Below are 20,603 nucleotides of genomic sequence, written 5' to 3'. Positions count from 1 at the left end.
AAGTCATTTTAAAAAATATTTTAGCCAGAGTTTATCATTTTTATCTGCAGGAGAACTAATCTGATGTAAACTACTTTGCCAGTACCAAAAGTCAGGACCTTTTTCCAGATCTGTTACCTTTTAATATTAGTTATAAAAAGTATTCATTTATTTTCTATTTTATTACACAATTAATAAATACTCATATGTAAAAAACTTGCCAAATGATACAGAGTATACAAAGGAAATTTTAATTTTAACTATTAAAAATAAATCACTTAATTACCCCATTATACTCCCCTCTCCGTAATAGTTTTCTATTTATCCTTTACACACATACACACACACAAGCACAAACACATATATGTTATTTTTGCATGAATATGATACTATACATGTTATTTGGTAGTCTGCTTTTTTCTACTTACTATATATTTTAGAGTTTTTCTATAAGTTTCTATTTATTCTTTCATCAAATATTCATAGTACTCTGGCTATATGTCAAGGTCCTAGGTCCTGTGGATAAATCAGGGAACCAAACATAAAAAACTTGACTTCATAGAGCTTACATTCTAGTGAGGATCGGAAGTGGTGGATCAGAAATAAACAATAAACGAAATAAATAAGTAAGGTGTTAACTGCTGTGGAGAAAATTTAAGTGAGAAAGGCCATAGGGAGAACTATGAGCTACGTGGGAGGGGAAGGGGTTTGCAAGTTTTCAAAGGGTGAAAAAGGAAGGCCTGACTCAAAAAGTGATGTTTGAGCAGACTTGTAAGAAGTGAGGCAATATGAGAAAAGAACTTTCCAGGCAGCAGTAAGAGCAAGAGCAAAAATTCAGCAGGAACATGCTAGCATGTTTGGGGAACAATAAAGAGGCTGATGTGTCTGAAGCAGAGTGAAGGGGCAGTAACTGGAGATAAGGGCATATAGCTATGGGGGCCAGGTAACACCAAGCCTCGTAGGCCACCGTAGTTATCTACCTTCACATGACAGCCCACGAAAGGGGGTCACTTTGACCTCCTTGAGCCACTAGTATTAATGCCACATGGTGTTCCTGTTGAACCCTGCTCTTATAATCCAATGAATGCTTTTCTACTCTGGTGATGACCTTGTTGGCCTAGGTCTTTCTTTGTAGAGCTAGAACTCAGCTATAGTTTCCCCAAAACAATATCATCCCGAGGTACTTGGGCCTAAAGGCACAGCTTTCCCTATAATCTCTTCGATTTGTTTTGAGCCCAGATTCTTTTTTCCTTCATGGTGATTTCTCCATTAGAAACCATGCTGTTCTGCCTATCAGCAAACTTGCATCAAGACTTTACCACTCCACCTGATCAGGTCTCTCTAACATCGAATGTCAGAGAATACGGCCTTCTATCACTATCCTTTCCCTCTCAAAGACTGTGGGCTTCTGATGCATATCAGTTTACAGTTTACAGACCAAACCTCCACATATCAAGGGCATATGTAAGAATCCTGCTTTTATGAAGCCACAGAAGGCTACATTTCATCATTCTCTTAGGGCAAGTGGTGCCTAGCTAACATCCACTGCCATAAACAATGGATCTCACTAAGGCTATCCTTCTTGAATGGAGAAGGTTTGTTTCAAGGTGAAATATTAAATCCACCTAAGCCGAGAAAACGGACAGCTGCTTGGGATGTTCTTACATATGGATATAATGTAATTTAGTTGATCCTTCCTCTACTTTTAGGTATAACTTTTTTCCCTCCTTTTTTATTATTATAAATAATTCTGTGATGAGTATCTTGACATAAGTGCTGATGTTTCTGCAGAACAGATTCTTGAAAGCAGAATTGCTAGGTCAAATGACATGTGCATTTAAACTTAAAACATTCCAAAGTTGCCCTACAAAATTGCTTTACTGATTTTTATTCCTATGAGAATGTCTGCTTCCACACTCCATCACCATGACTAAATATTAAGAATCATTTTTCACTTTTGATATTAATATTATTTCAATTTCCATATCTCTGATTACTAGTGAAGTTGAACTTGTTTTTATTTTTATTGACCATTTTTCTTTTTCTGTAAATTGACTGTTTATAACCTTTTTTTACTTTTCTCTTGGGTAGTTTGTTATTTCCTTATCTTGCACACATTGTTTTAAGTTTATTCCTAGGTATTTTGAAGTTGTTGTTAATTGATTACTACAGACAAATAGAAAATTTATTGATTTTGGTATGTTGGTCTTATTTCTGGCATCCTTCCTGAATATTTTTCTTGGTTTCAATAGTTTTACAGTTGATTATCATTTCTTTCCTAGGGAGACCATCATATCATTTGCAAATAATGGTTTATTGTAATTACTGATGTATTTGGCCTTATGCCTACTATTTTATTTTACATTTTCTATTGACACGGCTTTCTGATTTCGTTTTTCCCTTCCTGCCTTTTGAGGGCTTGATAGTATATCTTTGTTCCTCTTGTGGTCTGGAAGTTCTGATTCTGTTTCTACACTTCCAGTGGTTGTCCTTGCATGTTTTGTCGAATATTAAAATAGTCTTCTATTAATGTCAAGAATCAAATAAATTAATAACTTCCCCCAAACAAGATGAGATCATTAATACACCTGAAATCTACTCTTCATGCTTCATTTCCCCTGCTTTATTGAAGTCATTTGAAATCTTACTACCAGATTATTTTTTTAAATCATTTTTCATATTGCATCTCTATTACTTAGGAATACTGTACTTTCTGCTTTTGCCATATAGGATGTTCTGTTCTCTTTTGTCGCCTACTATAATTTAAAAGATAGTAATCCTGTTTTTTAATTTTACTAGTGATTGACTTTTAGATTTACCAAATATATTCTTAAACCTTTATTTCTCTGATTAGAAAAGTTTAAAAAAAATCAGTGTCTCCTAACTCCTTTACTTTATGTCAAATATAGATTTCAATGTATCTTTACCTGTGTTACTCCCTCCTCACTCATTTCCCAGTCTTTTAAAATGTACTGTGGGTTCATAAATCCAACCTGCATTTCAATCACATATATCTTTTTTTACGCATAGAATTTTTTGCTCAATTCTTATGATAAATTAGATTGGTATTAATGCTTGCAACCAGATCTTTTTTGTTACAATGCTCCCATTTTCAAGTTCTTAATTTTAATTCATCTCTTGAGCAGCTGAAGTATGTCTTCAAGTTGTTTACTTAAGGAGAACACATGAGTGGTACATTTTTATACACCCTTCTCTGTAAATCTGGAATATATTTCTGTTGTTTTTACACATGAATGACAGTTTTCTGGGTACAGAATTCTTGTGTCACAATCTTTTTCATTCAAAACTATAACCATGGTTCCCTATCTTCTAGCATTTAGAAATGCTGAGGCAAAGCCTAAAACCAACCTAAAATTTCCCCTTTGTAACCCAACTTAATGGATGGTTCCATGTCATCTTTTTCCTTCATCTTAGAAAAAAATAATATTTTAATTGTCAGGATATGTCCTGGTATATAAGTCTTTACTAATTTTCCCTGGGACTCACTGATTTATTTACCCAATTATTTTTTAGCCCAGGAAGTCATTTCCTATTGAGTATGTGAGTACTACTTCCATTCATTTGATTGTAGTGATTATAAGTATCTCTTGGCTATGCCCTCCTCTCTATCATCTCTCACCAAGGTGAATGCAACAACCTTCAAACTAGTCTATCTGCTTTCACTCGGCCTCCTATTCCCTTTTCATTCTCTGCTTCCATTTATGACCTTTGAGGGTGAGGACTCTGATGCTTTGTTCACTTCTGTGAACACTCGCTTCGCAGTGCTCTGGGGATATGATCTAAATCCTGAGTGCGGCCATTGCCACCTCCGGTGAGTGTCTCCCACCTACTACCTCATCGTCCATCACATTCTCTCTTGTTCCCAATGCTCCAGCCGTGCCAGCCTCTTCTTCCTCCTTCGTAGAGGCCTGCTCCCGCCCACCCCACCCTCACACTTTCTGCTCCTTCTGCCAACTCCTCTGTGTTCTTTAGATCTCAGCTTAAATGTTGCTTCCTGGGGAAATTCCCTGAGTCTTGCACCTCCACTCTCTTATGTCCGGAACTTTGTCTTTTGCTTATTTTTTTTCTATTATAAGTATTTATTGAGTGTCTACTATATATGGTACACCAGACACTATTCTAGACCCTGGGGACACATCAATGAGCAATGCCTTTATGGAACTTAATTCTACAGGTATTCCTCATAGCACTTTTTAGAATTATTATTATTTTTTTTGTTGTTGTTGTCGTTGTTGAGAGCCCACTGGCCCATGTGGGAATCGAACCGGCAGCCTTCGGAGTTAGGAGCACGGAGCTCTAACCGCCTGCGCCACCGGGCCAGCCCGTTAGAATTATTATATAAAAGAATTCATTGTGGGATTGTTTCATTCTGCCTCTCCCACAAGACAGTAAGCTCTCTGAGGGCAGGGATCAAATCCACTTGTGTTCTCTAGTACCTGTAGGATATGAAATAATGGCTGGTATATGATAGATACCCAGTAAACGTTTGATGAATAAATTAATGCTATTTGTAGAAGTTGGGACTCCTCCAGTTACAATCTGTCTCAAACTAGCTACAGCAGAAAAATAAGGAAGGGGCTGTGGATTCATCAGCTTGTTCCAGTGGGAAGTTCGTGGACAGCTCTAGCATTGTGCCCAGAGGGATCCAGAGCCTCGCTTGATGCCAATAGGGCTCCCTCTGCTTCTCTCTGTGTGTGGAACTTACCCTCTCCAGCTCTAGATGGATTTCCTCCATGTTGCCACGGGAGATCAGTATTGATAGTTACAAATTCACACATTCACCCTCAGCTTAGCAATAGCAGGGGAAAAGCATTTGTTTCTCTCAGCATCTGTATGTTCGCAGGGCCCAGACAGCTGATGACTGGCCCATCTTAGGTTACATGCCTCCCCTGTCCTGTTCACTGTGTCCAAGAGCATGGGGCCTTCTGATTGGCCAGGCCTGGGTGGCACACCTCTACCTGATGACCTTCACACCAAGATGTCTTCAGAGTTCAGGAAGTATTCCCCAGAGGAATAGCAGGCGTTACCAAAAAGAAGAAAGAAATGTGCTACTCGTTAAAATGCAGTATTTGCCCCCTCATCACATGGTGGGTTTTCTTGCGTTCTTTACTTTTTGCAGCCAGTGCTTTTGCATCTCTTCCTCCCTCTTCACCTGTTCCTTCTGTCTTCTTCTGAATCGCTCTTTCTAGAGGTGCTGTCCACTTGCGGAGAGGAGATGGAAGGAAGCTTGAGCCTGCTAGACACAAAGCTGCCTTTTGAGGACAGTGGCATCAGGTGACTGTTTCATACACTGGGGATCTCTGTCCCTTAGTGACGCTCCGCTGGAGATGTGCCACACAGTCTCAGTGAAACCACTCTGCACCTCTGTAGTCCAGACCTGAGGACCAGGTTCACAGAGCTCCCAGTCCAATTTCATGTGTGGAGGAGCTGGCTCTTCATCCAGAGTGGGGCTGTCTAGATGTCCAGTTCCTTGGTTGTGTTCAACGGTCAAGCCCAAGCCGGGCTTCACTTGGAGCATGTGCAGTGTCCCCTGAAATGTCCCCTAGTCCAGGTCTCTCTGACCCAGCTGAGGCTGCAGCCAGGACCCTCAACATTTGCTGCATCAACTTGGAAGCTACAACGCCCAGGGCCACGCTGTTTTGAGGGCACTGCACATTTTGTTGTCATGAGACACAGAGTTAGAGTCTATGTTCAGATCATTATAAATAGGTATCGACTTGCATGACACTCCAGTGAGCTGTTCCCAAGTTGGTCAGGATGTAGGACAACTCTTCACTGTGCAGGACTGTCCTAAGTTTGCAGAGCACCTGGCATCCCTGGCCCCTTGCAATTGAGACATGCAATTAGGACAACCAAGAAAGCCCCCACACATTTTCTAAACACCTCCTGGCTGGGGGGTTGTCTACACACTATTCCTCATCTTTTGGAGACTTTGAACCGGGGCTTACTGCTCCCCTCCACCATTCCCCCCGACCCCAGCTTCCACCAGAATCCTGAGTGATTCACTACTCTCATGGGTAACCCTTCCAGGAATGCAGCAGCTATCTTGTCGATCCATGGAAGGTGGACCTTTGTTTTGCTTAGAACTTTTCCAATAGCTGCTTACCTGTCCAATAGCTGCTTACATAAGAGCAAAGCCCTTAGAGGTATTTTCATGCCGAACACTGTATTTGTAGCCGTGCTGTTCACTGTTCCACATTCACATAAGCGTTTGCCCCTCATTACAACTTAATGCAGTCGTGCCTGAGCACCTACAAGCTGATACACGCATACACTCACTCTCCCTTTATTTCTCCTTTCTATCACTGCTTGGGCCTTATTTGGACATTGTTGACATTTGAACAGTTTGGACATTTGAAACTATGTATGTAGTAGGCAATATTGCCGATGCGTTTTTTCAGGAGAGTACAGGGGATGTTACAAAACATTTGTTATACATAGATGTGTGTTGGGTGTGTTCGAGTTGAAGACAACAACTCTAGAAGTTTGGCAGATGTCAGTAGCAAGAAGGAATATTTTTCTGTTCAGAACCAGCTTTCTTGAATAACAGACCCATAGTAAAGGCGTAACCTGCCTTTCACCAGACTCATTAGACTTTGATGCTACTGGGTCCCAAGAGCAGCCATGACTGAGATTTCTCCACCTGCTCCCCTCACAAACAGCACATCTAGACATTCCTGTTCCCCAGCGGCCAGCCCTAGAAATGAAAGTCCTGGCAGTGAGAGACTCACACAGACTTGGGAAGAGGGTCCCTCCCTCACTCAGCAGTGGCCCATATGACTTGCTCAAGCCCATTGCTTTTCCTGGGATCTCGCCAATTCCCTCCATTTCTTCCTGAAGCCCCTATAGCTCTGAAGGACACTTCATGAGCCTAGGATCAACTTAAAGGCAGGCACTGTGGGCTCCCCAAACCCCTTTACCCCAGGCCCATGTTCCCTAAAATGTCCCCTAGGCCATGTCTGTATAATCTAGCTGAGGCTATAGCCAGAACCCGGGCAGGCTGGAGTTGGTCTCCGAGCAGCAAAGCCTCCCTCTTCGTTCTGCTGGACCAGAGCTAGGGGGCCTCTTCGAGTCCAGAAGCCATTCTTCTACACCGACCAACCCCTCTCGGGCTGCATGGAGTCCTATTTGTCCTGGAAAAAGGAGGATCAGAAACGGGAAGTCTTTATTTGGATTCCAAGCACAAGGGCCTCTCTCACACCCCCACGTGAACCGTCTTGGGATTTCACTGGCTTATCATGTCCCCTGAGTGTGAGTGGGCCACACAGGGCTGTGCCTGCTCTCCTTCTGACAGGCTATTCCTTGCATCCCAGATAAACAGAATTCTAGCTCCACAGGCGTCGACGGATAATGTGGATTTTCCTGCGGGTTTGTGAGATGATAGGAGTCATAAGGCTCCCCACAAGTCTTTCCGCCCACAGTGGCTGCACATTCCTCTGCTCTTTAACCTTTCTTTCTTCCTCGCTCTCTCCAGCCTCCTCCCACCCACCCCCAAAAATCAGTGTGTTTAACACCAGCATCCTTAGCCTGACAGAGGCCACCAGCCATTTGCCCAGCATTCTCTGGGAGGCTTTGGTTTATCTCCCAACCCTCTTCTGCTGAGGAAATTCTGTGGTCTTTAGCAAAGAAAAGTGGGTGTGCTATTTGCTTGTGTCCTGGAGTCCCCTCTGGCTCAAGCCCAGCCCACTGCCCCCCTCCTTTCCCACTGTAGGGATGTTCTTGCCTGCCCTGGCCTGGCTCTTTAGTTACTCTCTCCTCCAGGGCCTCTTCTCAGAGCGCAACTGGCAGGCAGGGACCCTTAGTAGTCACCAAAGGCTTTGGTGATGCCTGAAGTCAAGGCTGTGTGACTGCTATGGAGGCAAACCCACAAATCGAGGGCTTCACTAAGAACTGAGGCACCAAGCTGAACCTTCGCCAGGCCCCCATTCCATGTCTCTTATCCCTCACTCCAAAGCAGCAGCCTGGACACTTCAGTCCAGGCTGCCCACTTCAGTCTCCCCTCCCATGAGAAACGTAGTATTCACCAAGCTTTTCTCCACAGGCACAGTCGGTTATAAAACACCCTTCACTGCACGATCCATACACGTTTGCAGGGCAGAAGAGGGAGAGTGGAGGGCTTCATGCCCCAAAGCCCTGAGGCTATCTGAGCTTTGCTGAGGCCTGTGGGGTGCCTGTCAAGAGACCTAGTAATCCCAATGGACCAAACTTGCCACCCCAAAGACAGACTAGGGAGTGGTATCTAGCCAGGTCCAGGGCCTATCTGAGGCGCCCTCAGATTAGGGCCTTATTTCCTCTGTCCCCAGGTCTCATCGATTGAGAATTTGACCCATATCACCTCCAGCTCCCCATGTCTGTCCTCTTATCCCAGCCCTGATCCCAACCTCCCTCTCTTATTCCCTTCACCAAGAGCTGGAATGCAGTGGGCTCCTCCAGATTCTTAGAGCAAAGGTTGTTCTGGAAAACCTGGCTAAATCATTCCAACACTGAGTAGCTTCAGCTACCCCAGATTCTCCAAGCTGTGCTGTGCACCTTGTCAAACAGCTCACTCCAAATGTTTCTGGAGCCTGCACACACCTGTGAGAGCCCCTCCCGACTCCTGGTGAGCTGGGGCTACTCACTCACAGCCCTCAGCTTGTCAGCTTGTCAGCTCACAGGGACACAGAAATGTGGGTTGGTTCCCCAGGAGCAAACCCTGAAAGGAGGATTTGTTTGCTGGTGATTTAAGAGTTCTGGGGCCAGAAGGGAGGGGTCAAATGAGGTGGGATATTGAGCAAAGTCCCAGGGGGGTGACTTTGGCTCTCTGCTACAGGGAAGCTTGGAGGATGGTGTAGGCCACCCTGTAGGATCACACTGCCCAGGGAGCCGGGCAGCCCCTCGGTTACTGGTAAAGCCTACCGCTGCCCCACATCAATTCTCGGGCCCTTGCCTGAGCTCAGTCTGACAAAGATGGAGTGCTGACTGTTGGATTGAAAGCACTCAGGGAGCTGGTGTACAAAAAAACGATCCAAGGGAAAACAATAAAAGAAACAAAAAAAAAACAAAAGAAAACAAAAGAACAAAAAACAAAAGGGAAACAAAAAAAGGAAAAAAACAAAATGAAAAAACCTAGAACAAAACAAATGATCTAAGGGAATATGGGCAGAGCATTGGCAGCGTCAGCTACAGTCTCTCTATAATTACTTGTTAATACAAACTCTTACTATCTGAGACCTGCCATGCTGCCACACTTCTCTGACATGTTCTAGCCACCATTCTAAGTCATTGTGCATCCTGGGAGCAGAGGGCGTAGTGCTCCATAGCCTGGCCCCTGGCACCTGCTCAGCCAGCAGGTGGAGCAGTGCTGACCCCCAACCACTCTAAGTATCTTCTTCCAACTTCTCTCTCCTCCAGGAAAGGATTCAACCCCTTAAAGAAGTGTAAGTCTGTTGAGGTTGGAGTTTCCTGTTTTCTCACAGAGGGGATACAAATCCCTTCTATGTGAAGGGTACCAAGGGTAAACAATGCCTCACAGAGCAAGCAGCTTCTAGACAGGTGAGGGTGCCCGTCTTGGGCAAAACTGCCTTCTAATCCATCAACTGAGTGACTAGTGGGTTTCCCTGTGCTCCATGGGGGCTATCACTTGTCCCTCTGCTCCAGCACCTAAGCTTGATACCCACCACCATTCCCTTGATAATCTTTTCTTCTTCCTTATCCTCTACTGTCTCCAGATTAAGTCCCTCTGCTCCAGCACCTAAGCTTGATACCCACCACATCCCCATGGAGAAGAGTGGCCAACTCACTGTGACCTGCGATCAAGGCACCACTGGGCTCCCAGTTAGTCACCAGGCAACTGCCCTGCTTGCCATCCTCCTCTTCACCATCCAGTTCCTACCTATTCCTCACCGAGAGAGGGCTGGCTTCTCCTGGGCCACAGTGGGGGCTTTTCCTATTCAACTGGTCATGGGGCTTATGGTCAACGTCCTCAGACAGGTGTTCTCCTACCCTTCCAGGTCTCCCTTGGGCGGAAGTTTATTTGGCCTCTGATACATGTTATAAGCTGTCAGGGACCCTCTCCAGTACCCTATCAAATACGGGGTTTCTTTTAGCACTAAGATGTCTCCTGCCTATGTAGGTCCACCAAATCCAGTGTGAAACCCAATCTCCAGTCTGCAACCCTGGCTCTGTACCTGGGTGTATCTGTAAGAGACTTCTCCGTAATGTTGGCAAGAGCACCAGCTCGAATGGCTTTAAGTAAAAGGGGAATGCACTGGTTCGTAAATTGAGAAGGCACAAGGGGAGTTTGCTTCAGGCTCAGCTGGATCCAGGTGCTTAAACAAAGGGGTGGTAAACTACAGCCTGTAAACCACGTCTAGCCTGCCACCTGTTTCATACATAACCGTTTATTGGAACTCAGCCATGCTTATTATTTACATATTGTTTGTGGCTCCTTTTACTCTGCAACTGCAGTTGAGTAGGTGCGACACAGACCACATGGCCCACAGAACTATTTAGTGGCCCACAGACCACTAAAATATTTACTACTAACCCTTTATAGCAAACCTTTGCCAACCCCTGGCTTATACAAAGCATCAGGAATCTACTTTTATCTCTGGCCTGAATGTCATTGCTCGTTCCTCTCAGCCCTGGCCCCTAATCTCCATAGACTGAGAGTGGCTGAGGTGTGATTCCCCAAGTGAAAATTGGGGTGTGGTCCCTAGGGGAAGCATAAATGGCTTCCGAGCAGGCCAAAACCTGCTCTCCAGGCTCTGATCTTGTTTTCTATGCAGCGTTACACTGAGCTGCCACGGGGCATATCCCTCAGCTTGGTGGCATACGGAGTGAGACTGCCTCAGTGTGTCCTCTTGTGGTCAAGTCCAAAACAAGGTCAATAAGGGGCCGAGGCTCCAGTGCAACCATCCGGTAGAGAGGACACCGTCAGCAGCATAGTTCCCAGGGCGATGTATGGATTAGAGCGTCTGCGTACCAGCCCCACGGCCACTTTTGATCAGGAGGGAGCATTCCATGTACATTTATTAAAGTTCTGTGAACTCCTCGGGGTTGGCGGTCCCTGTTGGGGAGCGGTCCTAGCCTTGCCAATTATAATTCTGCTGTTAAAACGATTCTCACAATCTACTAATTTTTTGGTGAGGTTGTACAAACACAGGAACCCCATAAACTGAGAACCTCTCTCACTGCACCCCTGACACCGACGATGCTTCCTGATCCCTGGGGGGGTACACGGGCATCGGAGAAACTGTACATCCAGGTTTTGACTGTGCAGTTCCAGAAGATGACCCTCAAGGCACACCATTTCTACGAGCGTGCCATTCGGAGTCATCTCCACGTAGGTTGGTTGGTGAGCAGTGTTGTCCCCGTAACATACTGGGTGCAGGTGTCCCATTTTATTTGGATGTCCTCCGTCTTGGGCCAGAGGAATCATGCCCTAATTAGCTCCAGCATCTGTTCCCTCCCCAAGGCCCAGAATCATCATGTGTGGACCTCAGTGCTGAGGGGCAGCTTTTTGAAACAGTACCAACTGTTTCCACAGTCCGTTTATGAGGCACACAGAACGCTGTGCAATACCAAATAATCGGGGTCACCTCTGTCCTTCCTAGAGTGGGACCTTCAGGCCGTCAGAGGAGCTCTGTGCCCTCCCTGCTGAAAGGGAACACTTCTTCTCCTTGACTTTCAATTGCTGCTCACTTCCTAGTAAAGCTCTTTGCCGACTTCCCCCTACCTCCATCTGGGGCAGGGAGGGAGAACTGGATTACGTAATTCAAGGTTGTAAGGACAGCTTCTGAGGGTTGCCCCAGGCTGTCAGCCAAGACTCTTTTCCAGACCGATTTGCCATTCCAAATGGCCTACACTCCCTCGTTAAAGACGGTCTCAGGGACCGGAGGACATGACCTTTGTAACACAGCAGCTGCACCTTCAGAGCAGATGATAACAATGCTGGAATTCCAGACCACTGAAGCTTCCATCCAACATGCCTCCTAACATCCAGGTCAACGCTGGTAAGGGAGGCAGGCGGGTAGCTGCCCACCCTGGAAGGGTGCTCCACACTCATATTCCTTAAATGTGTTCTTGATAATCCACTTCAGCAGTCAAAACTCTAGTCTGTTGATGGAGTATTGGGCCTCACCGCTAGATAGTCCCTCATGAGCAAATGTCACAATTTTATTATTTCCATTGACCCAATATTACACCACCTTCCATCCTTTTGTCCTAAACCAAGGGTTTTTGTCTGCCTGGCATCCTTTCCTTTGGGGAACCAACCCTCCCTAATTCCATGTGGTTTAGGTGGCACTGATCCCCACTCAGTCCCGCCCTCCACCCCCAGAGCTCAAAGGTGGATACGTGACAGAGGCCTGCAGATCATTCCATTTCTCTAGCTATAGTGATTAGTTCACGGGTGGGCACATGACCAAACAGGGCCAATCTGGCTCTTCCCTGGGAGTTTTCTATTAGACCTCCCAAGAGAATGCTCTCTTATTCTCTGGGAATGCAAGTGGAGGCCACTTCACTGTCCCCATGGAGGAAAAATTCTACAAGAAGAAAGAATGAGGCCCACAAGCCAGTTGAGCTAGAGGTTAAGTAGAGATGAGAGATGGAGAGAGAGACAGAAACAGAGATAACTTTGGTCACCATTTGAGCCCCCAGACCCAGCCATTTCTGAATATCTACCTTTTGAGTAAATAAGATATTATAAGGCCCCAATCTCTTATTTCATCTCTGTTTAAAATTGTAATTGAAACTTGAGGTTTCAGTAACAATAAATAGAGACTTGAGGGAATGAGAAGTTACTGACATGAAGGCTTTTGAAATTGCAAAGTATTAGGCTAGATATAATTTTTTGTGTGGCAAAGATTAGGAGTAAGTTGAAAGGTAAGAGAGAGAGAGAGAGAGAGAGAGAGAGAGAGAGAGAGAGAGAGAGAGAGAGAGAGAGAATATTAACCATATAGCGTTAAGATCTTATTTCAAATTTGTTCTTTTGTATCTTGTCATAATGATATTGAGTAGTTTGTATACAAGAATCTCTCCTATAATATTCTACTCTAACTACAATCGTTTATTGTTTTATAACCCTTAACCTTGAGACTATGATGCTTGTTTATTGTAGGAAATTGTATTTACTCATTGAAAGTTTGTTATAGGAAATTGAACTTTCCATCAACCTTGTAATGTTTAACCTGATAAGTATGACTTCAGTGCTCTTGTTTTATTTAAATCAACTGGCAGTATAAGAGTAGTAGAGTTTCTTGGCATTTAGACAAAGTATTTGTAAGTTTTTTTTCCTTTTGCAGAAGTTATGCAAGAAAAACAAATACTGATTAGAGCAGGAAACATTAAAACCACAATGGAGAATTTAAACTTTTTGTTCTACACCCTGGACTTTTACATTGTCCTTTCTCTGTCATGTGCAATGGGACGAATCCTTCCAAGGTGGAGTGGTGAGAGAGGCCAAGGCCAGTTGGATCAACCGAATCAGTACAGGAGCACAGACTAGCTGACCCCTGGGGTTCTGAATGCCCTCCCCTCTCTCAGGGCCTAGACATTTTAGAGGTCCTTGGGCACAAACACTGACCTAATATTGATTCCTAAAACTCCAGGAAGCCACTGGGGTCCCCTGGTTAGAGTGGGAGTGGATGAGGTTGGGAGCAAATGGAGATCTGAATCTGAATCCATTTCACAGAAGGCCCAGGGAAGCCCCAACCCTCTCTTGCAATCATTCCCCTAGTTCCTGAAGGTGTAATGAGAACCCAGAGCAGCGTCATCTCCTGATCCCCACCCACATCCCTGACTCATGTGGATTAAGAGCTTTTTTCATAGAACGACCTAATGTGAGCTCCTGGATTTCCCTCTCCCTCTAAGCAAAATAAAAGGAATGCTACACCCCTGGGATGATCACGTTAGTAAAACCACGGACAAATTGAAATATACAGAATTGGTGATTGCCATCGCATACCAACTGATTCTCCAATTCTTTTGGCCACAGCCCAAGAAGGACAGGTTTGGAGAATGGCAGTGACACATCACCTGTTTCTTTCATGATGACTGTAGCTGTTGCTCCAGTTGGGATCTGTCCATACAGCTCCCGGCATGAGCTGCCTACCCTCGATGTTGCCTGCCTGGTTAAACCATTCGTTCTCAACAATTACGGCCCCAGCAACTCCAGAGCTAGGTATGATGGCGGCCTCCACCTTGTCTCTCTTCTCGTTCCTTCTCCTGTGGATGCCCTTTGCTCCTTACCGCTCCTTGGAGATACCACAATGGAACACATACATGGGCTCAATTCAGTGGGATGGTGAAGTCTGTTCACAGCTGACACCACCTTGGTCAGTCCTTTGGGTGATTTTTCACTCCAACACTACATTCTAAACCTGGAAAGAGGGAGAAGTACACTTTCCTAGAAACCACTGTTCTTTTAGCCAGAAAAACACACACTTACAGCACAGAAAAATGTACAAAAATCAAGGTTGACTTCCGACTTGAGTTTTGCTTCCAACCAGTACAAAGATTATGCAGAGAAGTGTTTTCAGGGGTGGCTGAACCCTAACAGTACCTCAGTATGCAAGGACCTTTTCATGCAGGCTCTTACTGTACCCCTCCACACTGGGAGGACAAAAATCCCTCTCAAACCCTCTCGTTCTCTTCTTTGGCTCCACCCGTTTGCATCCTATAAACACTTTTTGTCCCTCCACAGGAGCCTGCCTCATTAAACTCTGAGACAAGCTGTCAGTTGTTCAGTTCTGTCTGGTTTAGTTCCAGATAAGGAGGGGTGGAAATGGGGATGGCGGCCGTTGGTTGGCAGAATATCTACAAGAAAGACAGACTTTTCACACTCCCAGTATCAGTCTCCTCTTGGCATCTGGCCTGTGTGTTATTACCCAGAGAGAGCTGTTGTCTCCTTGGTTAGGTGTCACATGGCCACATGCTCCTTTTGTCACTCTGGTCTTTCTATGTCCCTTGCTTCAGGAAGGCAGATACAGGCCCAGAAGGGACCTTGTGCCACCACAGTTGTCATTTCTATCTCAGAGTGGTTTCCACAATTTTCCCCTGACTTTGAGATGGGACTCCAAATTTCATTACAGCTCAGGCCTGATCAATCTTCATTTCTTTGTTCCCTGGGCATGCCATGTGATACAGTTGTGGTTTGTTGGGAGGGAAAAAATCTGTAAATCTGCACACTTGGCAGTCATAGTGAGGTTGGACTCTGGAGTTTGAGATGAACAATTTAATCCAAGCGGCAGCCGAGAATCCCCATCATATAAAACAGCTCAGACAAGACCCAGTCTTCAACTCCCACAGGGCTCGATAGCCTTGAGCCACTGCTTCTGCCACCCTCTGCTGGACTTGAAGTCAGTCCCTGTGCACCATGAAATTCCCTGAAATATAAACCCAACTCCCATGTGACAGGAAGTTTCTTGGAGAGCTGGAAGAAAAGGCCATATGACCCTCTTCACAGCAGAACCCTCTCAGATCCATGCTGCTTCAGCAGCTCTCCCCAAGGCAGAACCCACACTCTTCCCTTTTCCCCACCATGTACCACACTTCAGCCTCTCCCTGCCAGGCTGGTTCTGGCCCTTTCCTCTTTTGCACATAAAAATCCTGCCAACCTGAATATACCAATCAGCAGAAGAGAAGCCAGCCAAAGGGCACTTTGCAAAACAAAAGCCCGGTCATTAGCTAAGCATTTAAGCTAACCAAATGTTGTCTCTCTGGTGGCTCCCTCCTGGTGGGCCTCAGTTTATCCACTCTGTGTGCAAAAATTATCACTGTGTGCAAAAATTAGAAAAAGCCAAAACATATTTGTGTGAAACCTTGTCCTATTTTCTAAAACGAAACTTCCACTCCAATCCCCAACCCACCTATCTGCCCCTGTTCTAAATGTGTGAAGGTGTGAAAGTAGATTGAAAGTTCTTTGAGACAGAATCACTCTTTTATCAACAATCTGAACTCTGAACTTTTGTTTTTACTAAACTATCCTGTAGCCTAACACTACCCAATAGAACTTGCAGCAGTGATGGAGTGTTCTATAGATACACTCTCCAATATGGCAGCCACTACTAACCCATGTGGTTATTCAGCACTTGCAGTGTGGCTAGGGTAACTGAAGAACTAAATTTCCAAAATTATTTAATTTTAATTATTTTTACTGGGCGTACACATTGGGCAGCACAACTCTAGCTTCATTCCACCAATGATAGTGAGGGACATTATATGAAACTGTCAATAAAGCCTTGAAATTGAATTTACTGTAGGCTCCTAAGCAGGACATTGACTAGTTCTTGTATTGTCCTCTCATTGGGGAAAAAACTTTCTCAGGTCTAAGAACCTGGAAAAGCAAAGCAGTTCTTAAACAACTAGTTTTGTTTTCAATCTTAAAGGCATTATGAATTGCAAATGCAATTGTTTTTTCTTTTTTCCTTTGGCTATCGGGAAGCTCAGCCAAATGTAAAGCCCACTTCCACTGTGTCCCCTTGGATACTAGCATCATTCTCGGTTCCATTTATTTTCCTCCTGCTCTGTTGTCTTTTTTTAATGTAGTGTTCAATGATTTTCAGTAAATTTTCAACATTGTACAACTAGCACCAAAAAATATTTCTGTCAGCTCAAAAAGAATCCTTGTGCTCTTCTTCTCTAGTCGCTCCACATTCCCACGGGCAACCACTCATCTACCTTCTAGAAACGTAGATTTGCTTTCTCTGGACATTTTATATAAATGGAATCATACAATACGTGATCTTTTGTGTTTGGCTTCTTTTACTGAGCATGTTTTTGAAGTTCATCTGTAGACTCTATCATACTTTATTCCTTTTTATTGCCAAATATAGTATTCTACTATATGGATATACTACATTTTGTTTATCCATTCACCAGTTAATAAACATTTGAGTTGTTTCTACTTTTTGGCTATTATGAATACTGTTGCTATGAACTTCCACATATTCGTCCTTCTGTAGATGTGTTTTCATTTCTCTTGGGCAGATACCTAAAAGTGAAATTGCTGGATCCTGTGGTAAATTTATGTTAAGAATGGCAAACTGTTTTCCCAAATGCTGTACCATTTCACATTCCCACAAGCAATGTACGAAGGCTGTAATCTCTCCATATCATCAACACGTTATTATCTGTCTTTTTTATTATAGCCATTCTAGTGGGTGTGTAGTGGTGTTTAATTGTGGTTTTAATTTGCATTTCCCTAAGGACTAATGATGAGCATCTTTTCGTGTGCTTATTGGCCATTCATATATTGTCTTTGGTGAAATGTCTGTTCACTTATTTTGCCCATGTTTAAACTGAGTTATTTGTCTTCTTATTATTGAGTTATAAGAGTGCTTCATATATTCTGGATACAAGTCCTTTATCAGACATAATATTTACAAATATTTTCTCTTACTCTGTAACTTGTTTTCACTTTCTTAGTGGTGTTTTTTTAATTGAAAAGTTTTTTAATTTTTATGAAATCCAATTTATCTTTTTTTTCTTATAGTACTTGTGCTTTTGGTGTCATATGTAAGAACTTGTCCTAACCCAAGGTCATGAAGATTTACTCCCATGTTTTCTTCTAAGAATTTAGTTTTTACATTTACATCTATGGCCCAGTTTAGTTTGAGTTAATTTTTTAATATGGCATGACGTGTCTAAATTAATATTTTTGTATGTGGACATCCAGTTGTACCAGAACTATTGGTTGAAAAAACTATCCTTTCCCCATGGAATTGCCTTGGCACCTTTGTCAAAAATCAATCGACCATAAATGTAAGGGTTTATTTCTAGACTTTCAATTTTGTTCCATTGATTTGTATGTCTATTCTTATGCCAGTATCACACTGTCTTGATTACTGTCCTTGTTTTTGCTTTGTTTCCAGTTTCTTCATTCACTTACCTTTAAGTTTATTTAACTGAGAGAATAGGTCATCTCCTTTCTCTTTCCCCAAATTGATATTAGCTCTTGGCAAGAATGTAATTGAGCCTTCCTACAATCAAGTCATCAAAGCCTCTCTTGTGAGAATCATTGAGAAGTCATTAAAAGGACTATGACCATTTTCTTATTCAAACAAATCCCAAAGGGGATCAAGAAAGGAACAGACATTCTACCCTTGCCACAATAATCGGATTTACTGATTCCCAGGGAAAAGGGAAGAATCACCGCTAATTATGAGGCAGTTAAGGAATTATTTCCTTTCTCAATATGGCTTTGGAATGTACTAGACCTAAGAAGTAACATCTGTCTTTAAGCTATAGGTATGAGTGTGTTTGTTTAGTAGGGTCAATATTTAAGGAAACCAGTATGGCTGTTGAATATCAGAAAGAAAGCCTTTGAAGAAAAGAAACCCACCTTGAAGGATGGGATGTAGAATGCTGATGTCCTTCCCCACAAGAATGATCTTTGGGAGGAGCTGCCAATTCAAATATTACTGATCAACCTGATGAGCCCTGCAGACATGACTCATGAGTTATCTTGTCTTGGAGAACTGAATGGAGGAGGGGAAAGGATCCAGGGAGACAGACCCCATCCTGGTCAAAGAAGGGGTTTTCTGAAAGTGGGTTGCCAGGGGCATTGATGAAAGATGCCGTCCAGAGAGAAGCTGTCTAATGGAGGATAGGAGAGTGAAGTTACCATTTGACTCTTGAGATACTTTTCTCTTTGGTCTCTGGGAAAGCCCGAGTTATTACCCAGCTATAATTTTCTCTTTCTGCACTGTAATTCCTTTGTTAAGCTGCCCTATTCATCATTAAAGCAAGTCACATATGGCAGCCTAGCCTCATACAACAGCTTTGGGGGGAATAAAAAAATGCCACGGTGAAAGGGCAGGGGGCCTGCTCTATCTACCCCCACCTCTTTGCTAGGGTTCATGGGGAGGAAGCAAAGATTTCTTGAGGGATCACATCCCAAGCTCCAGGTGGTGACCAGTATATGAGATGTGATCCCTTGCAGAACTCAGAACATTTAAAATGATGGAATGGCTCCGGCTCCCAACTGAACAACTCAGCGGAGGTCAAGGAACCTTCTCCTCCCTGTTTATGCTAGATGAAACCCACCTCTGAAGGGGAAATTGGGGATAGGTGAACATTTGTGTAATATTTTTAAATGTATTCATTTATTCACAAATATATAGAGTCCTACTATGTACCAAACATCTTGTATTACATGTTTTTTATAAGTCACCCAAATCCTTTCTGAAAGAAAGGTACAGAAAGGGAGGGAAAAGTACTCAATAAATCTTGCTTGAATGAAGGAATTGCAAGAGCCAGATGGCATGAGCCTTAAATGAGCAGGAATTTTTCCATGAGGCTGAGGAATAATGAACTGGGAGTGGCTCTTGAGAGCTGAGTGAGAGGAAGACTGTGTCCCTCCTCCTTCCTCTGTGGTTATGGAGAACAGCAGCTTTTGGGGAGACACTTAATGGGTCCTCAGTTAGGCAGGAATTGAAGGAAGGACCTCTGAAGGGGCTGAAGGCTTCTGGAGGGCCACCGGGAAGGGGGGAGGGAGCATTGGGAAGTTGGATCAGGGGAGAGGAAGTTCGGAAGGTTGATTGATGATGAAACAGCTTCTCATTCAGACAGTAGCTGAGGATTACCAGGATATTGCTGCCCAGTGGGATTAGCGTTTAAATGGTCCTCCAAGCCTGTGCTATTAGAGGCTTAATTATGTTAATTCTAATAATCATCAAATAGCTTCTATTTTCAAGAACTTGCAATGTAAAACTCTAGTAAAGCTCTTTACAAACACAGTTTCATGTCATTCTTACAATGCTGCAGTAAGTCACATACCCTTTTACAGAACATGAAACTGAGGCTTAGAGAGAGAAATCATTTGTCCAAGACCAAACAGCTAATAAGTGCCATGGGTGTAGTTCAGACCCATAATAAGTGCCAGGTCTGTATGTCTCCAAATGCCAGGTTACCCCCAGCAGCTGGTCTGTCCTGACCGGGGCCAGTGTAGACGGTGGCATCCATGGTATCGGTGGCATGTGGGGAGTTCTTGGAAACCTGGAGGTGTCCATGATATACACCAATGAAGCTCGAAGTCCCTGGCCAGAAGCCCCCAAAACATTCTGAATACCACTGCCAACATTGCCATAAACCCCGAAGGACTCCACCCACCTTCCACAAAAGGCTGGGGTCCCAGAGAAATATGAATGCATAATTAATGACATGTGGAAGAAACAGAACTCTGTAAAAATGTCTACCAAACAACGCTGACCTAGACTGAGTCAGGGAGGGCTGACCCAAAGGAACGATGCTGAGCTGAAAGTGAAAAAGGAGCTAAAAGCTGCCGCGGGTGTGGTGGGAAAGTCTTCTAGAAAGAATGTGCAAAGTCCTGTTGGTTGCAGTAGGGGTGGGGGCACATGTGCATTTGAGGAATTGAAAGGAAGCCAGCACAACTGGAGGGAAGAATGTGGTGCTGGAAGGTGTGTGTGGTGTGGGATTGAGTACTTGTTAAGGAGTTGGCTCTTTATCCCAGGAACAATGGGAAGCCATTAGAAGTTCTAAAAGGGGAGTGACATGATAAGACTGGAGAAGAGCATAGGGGATGCAGTGAGATCAGTTAGGAGGCACTGCAGGAGTCCAGATAAGAGGTAATGATAGGTTGGACCACCCAGGTACCAGTAGAG

This window comes from Rhinolophus hipposideros (genome assembly GCF_964194185.1).
Source record: "Rhinolophus hipposideros genome assembly, chromosome: 8".
NCBI classification, from domain to species: domain Eukaryota; kingdom Metazoa; phylum Chordata; class Mammalia; order Chiroptera; family Rhinolophidae; genus Rhinolophus; species Rhinolophus hipposideros.
The sequence above is the reverse complement of the archived record's forward strand: the minus strand, read 5'-3'. Positions refer to the sequence as shown.